The sequence below is a fragment of the Natrix helvetica genome (assembly GCF_964273705.1).
Source record: "Natrix helvetica genome assembly, chromosome: 8".
In the NCBI taxonomy this organism is placed as follows: domain Eukaryota; kingdom Metazoa; phylum Chordata; class Lepidosauria; order Squamata; family Natricidae; genus Natrix; species Natrix helvetica.
The window spans coordinates 15,773,147-15,785,917 of record NC_138559.1 but is presented as its reverse complement, the minus strand read 5'-3'; the positions used below and the strand labels follow the sequence as shown (position 1 = coordinate 15,785,917).

At 43.2% G+C, this 12,771-nt stretch overlaps 2 long non-coding RNA genes across 2 annotated transcripts in view; both read right to left on the bottom strand.

Moving 5' to 3' along the window:
* LOC309395966 overlaps positions 1 to 12,771 on the bottom strand; it is a 478,400-nt gene that overhangs the window by 227,346 nt on the left and 238,283 nt on the right. The window lies entirely within an intron of this gene.
* Positions 1 to 12,771, bottom strand: part of LOC309395967 — a 148,455-nt gene that overhangs the window by 2,014 nt on the left and 133,670 nt on the right. Inside the window, exon 3 of the long non-coding RNA XR_014176013.1 lies at positions 902 to 1,067. This is a non-coding gene — a long non-coding RNA (uncharacterized lncRNA). The remainder of the gene's footprint in view (positions 1 to 901; positions 1,068 to 12,771) is intronic.

The following is a 12,771-nucleotide window of genomic DNA, read 5'->3' as shown; positions in this document are numbered from 1 at the left end:
ATTCTTCTATAATGTGGTTAACTATAGTTTGCCAACCCATTATTGAGTGGGTTCCTACAACATAATAAACCACAAGCAAAAATGATATAATGGTTTAGTGCACTGTGTCAAATGAATTGAAGTTGGAAGCTCTCTGTATTAAAAAGTTTGATAACGATTTGCAAAAATATGGATATGAAGGTCAGCGAAAGATGGTAAATTCATTTAGAGATCAGCAGATTATTGCAGCCAGGTATGTCCATTTTTTTTTCTTTTGCTAAAAGCATTCTCATTTATTTATTTCCAAGGCTAAAGAATTAGATTTATTTTCCATTTAAAAGAAAGATGTATTTATTTCCAAGGGACATTGGTTCATCAGTGAACTGCCTGGTGTACATAATTAAAAGTGAAAGGGTAGAGGCACTAACCTGAACAAAAACAAAGATATTGGTGGGATTAAACATATTTTTAAAACCTATAAGAGATTGAACTAATTGGGCTGGAAACTGGAAATTGTGAATTCTAGTCTTCTCTTAGGCATGAAAGCTGATTGAGTGTTTTGGGCCAGTCATTCTCTCTTAGCTCAAAGAAGAAGGTAATGGCAAGCCACTTCTGAAACTGATGTGAAGAAAACTGTAGGGACTTTTCAGTAAGATCTCACGGCATTCCTACAACAATCAGATTGTGCATCTGCAGAATAGTTTAGCAGGTTGTATGAATTCATTCCTTGAAGTTGGTAAACTTTAATAAATCTCTTTTGTGATCCCTGAGCTGATCCCAGAATGTGAAATATTAAATTGCATCTGACACGAAAGGCATGTTGCAAGTTCCATCGATAGGGGAATTATGTCAGCCAGTTCCTAGCAAGAAATGGCCTCTGAAAATGTACAGCAATATAAAATATTCTTGGAAAAGAACTTACCTTGAAAAGAACTGTAATGTGGAATTCCATCTAGACTCACTTCTGATCCCTTTCATAAATCTCCTGAGTTTGCAGATGATGAAGACAGACTCCTTCTCTTCCCATCTCAAGTGTGAACAAATTCTTAATACGGATGTGCCAAATTGCATCACTGCCACAATATAGGCTAGGAAAGAGAGATTAATACTGTCCTAAACCGTATGACATGCCACTTAGTTGGTTTAAAGAAGGGACAAAAGAGTCCTCCAACAGATTGTCTTTTCATAACATGCATTTATAAGATATGACACTAGAGCATTTCAAAATTGAATTAATAAGTCATTCACAGCTCTAGCTGGAATAGTTGATACATTTTTGTGCCCCAGCAGAGGGGAAAATGCCCCACTTGGCTTAGCTTTATGATACTTTATGCCTAAACAGAATTAGTGATTATGCATTCTAACCTTATTTACTGCAGCAATGTAGGCAATCTTGGAGAAAGATAAGATAAAACAGGAAAGGGAATAGACCCTCTTGAAACTCATGGGGTTTGGGGATCTCAGAATAGCATTAGTGATCCACAGCAGTCTATGCACAGTGGGAGAATAGGTTCAAAAGAGAGATAGATGGTATTGTATACGGTGATTTCAGAACCCCTGTAAATTCACATTCCTTCATATCTTCATCTCAATGCTCTGAATCTCCAAAGGCAAGGCAGAAAGATGTTGCTAGAAAAATCTCTTTCAAGTAACAAGCATCTGATTATTTGGTTTGAGCACGGGGCCATAGCTTGACTGTATATAGTCTGTCACCTGGCTGACTAATATGCTCCATCTTTTCATTTGCGGCATCTTGGCTTACATTAAAGAAGTTTTACTGAAAATACAAACACCTGGGCTAAACATTAGCATCTATAGCTTCTCAATACCTAATTAGTATCAGCTCCAGATGTTTGTGGGTTCCTTTTCCTGACCAGGTCTAGCATTTGACTATTGCTGTCCCTTGATTTGTTTTCTACTTTGGTGCATCATTTATTCTGCCGGATGGACAAATATGACCAAGGGGTATTATTTCTTCTCTTGAGAAGGGCAGAGTAGGGTATCAACAGCAGGGAGAAGGAGAAGCAAACAATGGACAATTTTATACTAAATGTCTATGGAGATTCTCAATTATCACTTGGGCCCTCTTCTGACAGGTGTCCAAAAATGTCAACTCTTGCAAATGAGAAACCTTTCTCATCCTAGCTAAGATTTCCCCCCACTTTGAAATAGCTGAAATATCAGATTAGGGACAGATCACCATGGGCAAAATCTATTTAAGTGGCAGCTGTGAGTTGACATCCACTTTATGGCACATAACCAAACAAAGAACCAGCCATATGTCATTGATTTGAAGATGTTCCCCTTCAGATGTCATATCTACAATCATGGCATTTCAAGGCCATTTTTCATAATCTATTTCAATGTAACTTTGATAATAAATAGAATGAAGGGCTAGGGAATTTTGGGAGCTAAAGTCCACATACATCGTTAAGTTGGAAAGATTGACAAACACTGCTCTGGAGAGAAACTTCATGATTTCCATCTACTACTGATTTTTGAGTCAGATGTAAATATTGGATAGGCATCTGTCTTGTTTTTTTAAAAGGACTTTTCTCATTCTTTGGATTCCTGTGGAGTTTCCATGGAAAATTAAACAGCAGGACATAACAGCTGTGTTTCTGTATGTGTACTACAAATCTTAGCTGTCCTCCTGCTGTGTGCCCTTAAAACTGTGGATTCCGCCCCACTTCTACTCTTACATAAATTATTCCTACTCTTAATCTGCTCTCAAATTCATTTGTTTAATTTTCTTCTTAGAAATCTATATGATCTAAATCTTAAACATCAGAAGATAAAGATAAAACTTAAGGTGATAAGATAGGTGGGGCTTCTGTGGAGCAAACCTGAAGGAGAGGATAGGAGAGGTGGATGGTAACTACTGATTAATTTTCAAGCTGTAAGTGTTGATTTATCAAGCCTGATCACGTAGTTTCATAGTGGAGTATGGGTATTCAGCTAGTTAGTTTATACCAGTGACCTTTTCTCAGTTCTTCTGAAAGTGGTATCATTTTCTGAATGACTCAACAGTTAACAAAACTACTATTTGTTTGTTTAATTTGAATGGTAGTAATAAATGTACAATATTTGTGAGTGGTTAACTCTTTGGCTTCAATTTTTTTTTTTAAAAAATCAGATTTAAGTTTGCTCTTTCTCCTCTACCTCTTCCAACTGTAACAATGACCATGAGAATTTTCCTAGGATTCTCTAGATCAGGGATGTCAAACTCAATTTTATTGAGGTCCAGATCAGCATTGTGGTTGTCCTCTGTGGGGCGAGGGGTGAGGGGCGTGGCTGGGGGAAGGGGCATGGCTGGAGTGATCATGGTTGACTGGGCATGGCCAGCTTTATGTTGTTTGTGTGGGTGGTGCCTGTGGATTTGGGCGGCGTTGGAGAGGGAATCCAGGGGCCTCTGGTGGGTGGGGTGATGAGTGGGAGGTGTTCCAAGAAACACCCCCAATGAAAGAAAACTCTAAGACTTGAGTTTCCTCAAAGTTCCATTTTATTAGAGATGTCATGTTGGCACATCTGGGAAAACCAGAATCTGAAAGCTTCCAGGTTTTCCAACCCAGCTGAACATTCAAGACCCTGCCCCAACACCCACAAGTCTATCACATGGTCCAATCCTTCATTGCCACGAAGAAATATTCCTCCCATCCACATCCATCCAGATGCAGGGATAAAGTGACCTTGACTTTCTGAGAAAGAATGTTATTATGGCTACACATCACCCATACTCTGTATAATCCCCCCTCCCATTTTCCCACAGTAGAAAGTGTGGCAGGCCTGAAATCCAAAAAGTAAAAGATGACTTCCAGGTCTGACAGGAGGATTGTCCCACAGGATAAGGGGAGGGGAGGCAGGGGGCCGTGCAGCTATAGCCAGAAGTGCATCAGCCACTGTGCATTCACCATCCTTTGTGTGCAGGGAGAGAATGGTTTCCGGCTGTAGAAGCAGCCTGCCAGCCCCTCAGCTGGCACACACTGTGGCTCAAGAGCCTGCTGCTGACACCTGCTGGCTATCCAACCACCAAAGAGAGGCAGGGGAAGGAATGTGATGCGGATCACTGGACATGCTTACTCCATCCCACTGTCTGTTTTGGCTTGCAGTTGGAGAGCAAGTCGCCACTGGTCATCTTCTCCTCAGCCCCCTGGAGGGTCTTGCCCTTGGCCGATGGGTGGACCGTGTTCCCCTCACACACCCAAATACAGCTGCAGGTGCACAAGAGTGGTACTTTGCCAGCAGGGCCTACAGGAAGTGGGGGAGGATACGGCATTTCTCTGTTTGCTACCAGATCCAACATGCGACGCCCGGTAGGGCTTAACCAAAGTGTGGTGGGGGGTTGGGGTAGGAAACGGTGCACATCCCAAGGCTGGAGGAAGAGGGCTTTTGAGCCCCAGGCACTGGTTAAGGCAGCACCCTGTCAACTCACCTGCTCATGTGGAGAGAAGCCCTGCTACCAGAGCTGCACCTTCCAGGAACACTGACCGAGCGGGGAATTTGGCTGCAATGCTCAGCTCAGAATGGAGATGTGGTGGTGGGGATGCTGCCTTCAGTCTACAGAAGGGACTGCAGCCTCTGGGCTCTGTCTGAAGGAGCTGTGTCCATTGGGCAGCACCCCAAAAGCGCTCTGCAGCTGTTGCCTTGCAGGGCAGGGTGGAGATTGGCTTTTCTTGCCCAGCAGCCCTGATGAAGGAGGCGCATCATCTATCCTTGCCAGCTCTTGAGCCAACTCCACTACCACTTGGCAGACCCACTCAGCCTGAAGGAGGTGAAGCAGCCTGCTAGAAAGGTGAGTTCGCCTCACACACCCGATGCACTTTAGCACCATTGAGGCTACCAGCAGCTCATGCAGGTCCATTAGGCCTCTGCCATCACCACCCAGAACACGAGGTCTGCCCAACCTGAAGGAGGCAAAGCAGCCAGCTAGAAAGGCTGAGTAGAGGTGGCAAAGCACACTCAGGCCTAGCAGGCAAAAACCGGCCACCACGAGTGGGTAAAGCCAGATCCCCATCGGAGCCCCAGCTGCCCAGGCCCATGAGAAATGAGGGAGGGGAGCATGCAATCCCAACTGGCCTTGAGTGGCCATAGTGCTGATGCAGATTGAGTTTCCCCGACTCTCAGTTGCTGCCTTTTGCCTACTGGGAATGGGCATGCTTTTGGTGTTTCTAGCTGGCCGCCTTGCCTCCTTCAGGCTGGGTGGACGTGGTGTTCTGGGCGGCAATTGCAGCGGCCTTATGGACCTGTGTGAGCTACTGGTGCCAAGTGTGTTGGATGCACGAGGAAAACATGCTCCACCTACAAGCCAAGAGCAAGACCTGCGAGGGGGCCAAGGAGATGACCAGCGGCAACCTGCTTTCCAACTGCGAGCCAAAAGAGAGGGACAGAGTAGGCAGCAGCTGCTCCATCTCCCCTTCACCTTGTTTTCACCCACAGCAGCAGCAGTAACCAAAGGCAGAGGCACAAAGACAGAGGCCACCTGCCCTGTCCCATGGGATGGAGCAACACCCGACGGTCCGCATCATGTGACTCCCCCCATTCTGCTTGCTGCCAGTGCTGCCACCACCGTGCCTCTTTCTTGGAGGGCCAGCTGCAGAGTCCCTGCTGCTGGGCACCTCCCACACACACACGCACACACACACACACACACACACACACACAACTGAAAGGCTGGTAAGGGTGGCCATCCTGAAAATGATAAGGGGCCAGCCAGTGTCACTTTGTTCTTGCCTATCCCATCCCGGTGGTCATGCGTCACTTTGGCCCAGCCCATGCCATCCCGGCAGATGCAGGTGAGCATAGGGGGTGGATACACGTGCATGCGTCAGGATGGGGTGGGCCAGGTCTGTGTGCACATGCACCTGCCAGGATGGGATGGGCCAGGCTGAAGTGACGTGAGTCACTTACTGTTTCCAGGATGGCTGCACGGGCCAGATCCAACTATGTCGTGGGCCCATGGGCCTTGGGTTTGACACCCCTGCTCTAGATCTAGTAAAAGAACCCTCTATATATTTACACACTGTTTGGACACATTCATTCTGTATAAAATAATTGCAACGATTAAGCTTGAAGCTCCCCAAATTTACCCTACCACTGATATGTCCTCATGAGACTGTATTAAGCTACGTATAATTGTTGAGATGGCATGCTTCGAAAAACAGCCTATTTATAGATAATGAGATGAATTCTGCAAATGGTAACTGACTGCTATTGACAGATGCAGTTGTAGAAATTGTACCAGGTTATTCTGAATAAGCACATGTCCTAAGAAATGCCAGTCTTTCACTGTTTTTAGCATACGAGTCTTCATCACGAAGCCAAAATGTTGCCTAATATAAAGATAAATATACTGCATAAATATACTGCAATTATGGAATAGAGTTCAGTGCATAAATAAATTCCGACCTGTCAAAATATCATCATACTGATAATGGTAAGAACGGTTATCATTTTTCTTCAAGAGATGGCTTCTTTGGGCTCAGGCCCCTGGGCTTGAAATTCTCCTTGCTCATCTCTTTTCCCAGATTTTATTGATGAAAAAAAGAGCATGGTGGCTTGGTGATTAATTTGGATCCTGGGTTGGAAGTTAGCAAGCCCGCGTTTGAGACCCAAGTGCTACTGTAGGGCAGAGTTACAATACGTACTTCCATGCTATGGAAAAGTCTTACACTTTTCTACGTCTTGAAACTCATGGGGTTTGGGGATCTCAGAATAGCATTAGTGATCCACAGCAGTCTATGCACAGTGGGAGAATAGGTTCAAAAGAGAGATAGATGGTATTGTATACGGTGATTTCAGAACCCCTGTAAATTCACATTCCTTCATATCTTCATCTCAATGCTCTGAATCTCCAAAGGCAAGGCAGAAAGATGTTGCTAGAAAAATCTCTTTCAAGTAACAAGCATCTGATTATTTGGTTTGAGCACGGGGCCATAGCTTGACTGTATATAGTCTGTCACCTGGCTGACTAATATGCTCCATCTTTTCATTTGCGGCATCTTGGCTTACATTAAAGAAGTTTTACTGAAAATACAAACACCTGGGCTAAACATTAGCATCTATAGCTTCTCAATACCTAATTAGTATCAGCTCCAGATGTTTGTGGGTTCCTTTTCCTGACCAGGTCTAGCATTTGACTATTGCTGTCCCTTGATTTGTTTTCTACTTTGGTGCATCATTTATTCTGCCGGATGGACAAATATGACCAAGGGGTATTGTTTCTTCTCTTGAGAAGGGCAGAGTAGGGTATCAACAGCAGGGAGAAGGAGAAGCAAACAATGGACAATTTTATACTAAATGTCTATGGAGATTCTCAATTATCACTTGGGCCCTCTTCTGACAGGTGTCCAAAAATGTCAACTCTTGCAAATGAGAAATCTTTCTCATCCTAGCTAAGATTTCCCCCCCACTTTGAAATAGCTGAAATATCAGATTAGGGACAGATCACCATGGGCAAAATCTATTTAAGTGGCAGCTGTGAGTTGACATCCACTTTATGGCACATAACCAAACAAAGAACCAGCCATATGTCATTGATTTGAAGATGTTCCCCTTCACATGTCATATCTACAATCATGGCATTTCAAGGCCATTTTTCATAATCTATTTCAATGTAACTTTGATAATAAATAGAATGAAGGGCTAGGGAATTTTGGGAGCTAAAGTCCACATACATCGTTAAGTTGGAAAGATTGACAAACACTGCTCTGGAGAGAAACTTCATGATTTCCATCTACTACTGATTTTGGAAATTGGAAAATATAGATGGTAATATAGCAAAATTTGATGAAATTGAAGATAGCCAGCTAATGGAAAAAGTGAAGGTTAGAGTCTCAAAAACCCAAGGGAAAAATGAACAAAGAGGCAAATAACTGTGGATATTGACAGTGATCTGAGCATGGTTGGAAATGGAAAGAATGGAAAGAATGGAACATGGAAAGGGAAGAGAGATGGAAAGGAGCTCTACCCCAGATTTCAAGGTATAGAAGGAGAAAAAAGAGAAGAATTGATGGATTTAACTCAGTGCTTCTCAATTATTTTCGGTCATGCCCCCCCTAGGAAGAAGAAAACATTTCGCGCCCCCCGCGCAACTGTAAATAGTATCATTTGTCTATAAAATTGTTATAAGTACACCTCTGCATAACACTGTATCCTTATTAACGTATAAGAGAATAAAAAAAGAAAGAAATGTGGATCAATTTACAACAAAGAATAGCTTTATTAACTGTAGCAGAAAAGATTTAAAGGAGCACAGGATTTAAAGGAACACAATATTAAAAAAAACTTTAACCTGCAAAACAAAAATATATAAAATAATTTGAGCTGAGCCCCCCTTTACGGAGCCTCGCGCCCCCCCTGGGGGCCCGCCCCACTATTTGAGAAGCACTGCCCTAATCCTAAGTGGAATTTTCCCCAATGGGATTTTCCCATGTATTTTGCCAGGAAATGTACATAAGGCAGGCTCAAAAGGCGTCCCCCCTCCTAACCATACAGATGGGCTCTGAATCCAATGGCAGTGTCGGTTTTACTCTGTGAATTCATGGGGAGCTAACCCTTACCCTAAGTGGAATTTTCCCCAATGGGATTTTCTCATGTATTTTGCCAGGAAATGTACATAAGGCAGGCTCAAAAGGCGTCCCCCCTCCTAACCATACCGATGGGCTCTGAATCCAATGGCAGTGTCGGTTTTGCTCTACGAATTCATGGGGAGCTAACCCTAACCCTTAGTGGAATTTTCCCCAATGGGATTTTCCCATGTATTTTGCCAGGAAATGTACATAAGGCAGGCTCAAAAGGCGTCCCCCCTCCTAACCATACCGATGGGCTCTGAATCCAATGGCAGTGTCGGTTTTACTCTGTGAATTCATGGGGAGCTAACCCTTACCCTAAGTGGAATTTTCCCCAATGGGATTTTCTCATGTATTTTGCCAGGAAATGTACATAAGGCAGGCTCAAAAGGCGTCCCCCCTCCTAACCATACCGATGGGCTCTGAATCCAATGGCAGTGTCGGTTTTACTCTGTGAATTCATGGGGAGCTAACCCTTACCCTAAGTGGAATTTTCCCCAATGGGATTTTCTCATGTATTTTGCCAGGAAATGTACATAAGGCAGGCTCAAAAGGCGTCCCCCCTCCTAACCATACCGATGGCCTCTGAATCCAATGGCAGTGTCGGTTTTGCTCTACGAATTCATGGGGAGCTAACCCTAACCCTTAGTGGAATTTTCCCCAATGGGATTTTCCCATGTATTTTGCCAGGAAATGTACATAAGGCAGGCTCAAAAGGCGTCCCCCCTCCGAACCATACCGATGGGCTCTGAATCCAATGGCAGTGTCGGTTTTGCTCTGTGAATTCATGGGGAGCTAACCCTTACCCTAAGTGGAATTTTCCCCAATGGGATTTTCTCATGTATTTTGCCAGGAAATGTACATAAGGCAGGCTCAAAAGGCGTCCCCCCTCCTAACCATACCGATGGGCTCTGAATCCAATGGCAGTGTCGGTTTTACTCTGTGAATTCATGGGGAGCTAACCCTTACCCTAAGTGGAATTTTCCCCAATGGGATTTTCTCATGTATTTTGCCAGGAAATGTACATAAGGCAGGCTCAAAAGGCGTCCCCCCTCCTAACCATACCGATGGCCTCTGAATCCAATGGCAGTGTCGGTTTTGCTCTACGAATTCATGGGGAGCTAACCCTAACCCTTAGTGGAATTTTCCCCAATGGGATTTTCCCATGTATTTTGCCAGGAAATGTACATAAGGCAGGCTCAAAAGGCGTCCCCCCTCCGAACCATACCGATGGGCTCTGAATCCAATGGCAGTGTCGGTTTTGCTCTGTGAATTCATGGGGAGCTAACCCTAACCCTTAGTGGAATTTTCCCCAATGGGATTTTCCCATGTATTTTGCCAGGAAATGTACATAAGGCCGGCTCAAAAGGCGTTCCCCCTCCTAACCATACCGATGGGCTCTGAATCCAATGGCAGTGTTGGTTTTACTCTGTGAATTCATGGGGAGCTAACCCTTACCCTAAGTGGAATTTTCCCCAATGGGATTTTCTCATGTATTTTGCCAGGAAATGTACATAAGGCAGGCTCAAAAGCCATCCCCCCTCCTAACCATACCGATGGGCTCTGAATCCAATGGCAGTGTCGGTTTTGCTCTATGAATTCATGTGGAGCTAACCCTAACCCTAAGTGGAATTTTCCCCAATGGGATTTTCCCATGTATTTTGCCAGGAAATGTACATAAGGCAGGCTCAAAAGGCATCCCCCCTCCTAACCATACCGATGGGCTCTGAATCCAATGGCAGTGTCGGTTTTGCTCTGTGAATTCATGTGGAGCTAACCCTAACCCTAAGTGGAATTTTCCCCAATGGGATTTTCCCATGTATTTTGCCAGGAAATGTACATAAGGCAGGCTCAAAAGGCGTCCCCCCTCCTAACCATACCAATGGGCTCTGAATCCAATGGCACTGTCGGTTTTGCTCTACGAATTCATGGGGAGCTAACCCTAACCCTTAGTGGAATTTTCCCCAATGGGATTTTCCCATGTATTTTGCCAGGAAATGTACATAAGGCAGGCTCAAAAGGCGTCCCCCCTCCTAACCATACCGATGGGCTCTGAATCCAATGGCAGTGTCGGTTTTGCTCTGTGAATTCATGGGGAGCTAACCCTAACCCTTAGTGGAATTTTCCCCAATGAGATTTTCCCATGTATTTTGCCAGGAAATGTACATAAGGCCGGCTCAAAAGGCGTTCCCCCTCCTAACCATACCGATGGGCTCTGAATCCAATGGCAGTGTTGGTTTTACTCTGTGAATTCATGGGGAGCTAACCCTTACCCTAAGTGGAATTTTCCCCAATGGGATTTTCTCATGTATTTTGCCAGGAAATGTACTTAAGGCAGGCTCAAAAGCCATCCCCCCTCCTAACCATACCGATGGGCTCTGAATCCAATGGCAGTGTCGGTTTTGCTCTACAAATTCATGTGGAGCTAACCCTAACCCTAAGTGGAATTTTCCCCAATGGGATTTTCCCATGTATTTTGCCAGGAAATGTACATAAGGCAGGCTCAAAAGGCATCCCCCCTCCTAACCATACCGATGGGCTCTGAATCCAATGGCAGTGTCGGTTTTGCTCTGTGAATTCATGTGGAGCTAACCCTAACCCTAAGTGGAATTTTCCCCAATGGGATTTTCCCATGTATTTTGCCAGGAAATGTACATAAGGCAGGCTCAAAAGGCGTCCCCCCTCCTAACCATACCGATGGGCTCTGAATCCAATGGCAGTGTCGGTTTTGCTCTGTGAATTCATGTGGAGCTAACCCTAACCCTAAGTGGAATTTTCCCCAATGGGATTTTCCCATGTATTTTGCCAGGAAATGTACATAAGGCAGGCTCAAAAGGCGTCCCCCCTCCTAACCATACCGATGGGCTCTGAATCCAATGGCAGTGTCGGTTTTACTCTGTGAATTCATGGGGAGCTAACCCTTACCCTAAGTCAGTGCTTCTCAATTATTTTCTGTCATGCCCTCCCTAGGAAGAAGAAAACATTTTGCGCGCTCCGCGCAACTGTAAATAGTATCATTTGTCTATAAAATTGTTATAAGTACACCTCTGCATAACACTGTATCCTTATTAACGTATAAGAGAATAAAAAAAGAAAGAAATGTGGATCAATTTACAACAAAGAATAGCTTTATTAACTGTAGCAGAAAAGATTTAAAGGAGCACAGGATTTAAAGGAACACAATATTAAAAAAAACTTTAACCTGCAAAACAAAAATATATAAAATAATTTGAGCTGAGCCCCCCTTTACGGAGCCTCGCGCGCCCCCTGGGGGGCCCGCCCCACTATTTGAGAAGCACTGATTTAAGGAGAGGAGCTTTGACAAAAGCACTACTGATAACCAAAGATAAGCTGATTAAAGAAGCTGATGGAGGGTTTCGAGAATTTATAAGACATGCAACAAGCAACAAGGTGCAAAGAGAAGTCCACACAAAATTGATTAAGGAAATAACCAGAAAATTAATCCCACATAAGGCAAAAGAAATAAGACTGTACTACTACTGGAAAGACACAGGTTGAGATATGAAAACTATTAACAAAATACTAGCTAAATAGTTAAAATCAGAGCATTATGTTAAAAATGAAGTGATAATGGATATAGCTAGATAGCTAATTGATAATGATATAATGCATATGTATTGGTTTGACAAGAGAAAATTTGGTATAAATTTTTAAATGGTGACCATGAAAGGAGCTTAGAAATTTTGTTATATATGAAAGCCTATAATATTGAAATTGGATTGATCATGGATATAGTTAGATATATAATTGATAATGATATAATGTGTACATATATATTTGTTCGACAAGAGGAAATTTGGTATAAATTTTAAATGGTGACCATGAAAGGAAGTTTTGAAACTTAGTTATGTATGAACGCCTATAATATTGAAATTGGATATAAATTGTAAACAGTGATTAAGAAAGGAGGTTTAGAAACGTTGTTATCAAACATAATTAATTTTTATTTAAAATGTTTCACAAAGCTAGAATGTTGTTGGATGATATTGAAAATAGACAATGGAATGCCATTATGTGGTTTTGCTTTGAATTTTGGAATATTTGTCATAAAGGGATGTTAAAACAACTATAGTCATATGAAGGATGAGGTATGATGATAGTAATATATATATAAATTTATTTGATGTAAAATATATAATTTGATATGGATTTAGGTGATGACTGTGGAAGGGATGCACGAAAGTTCTTTCTAACCAATTGACAC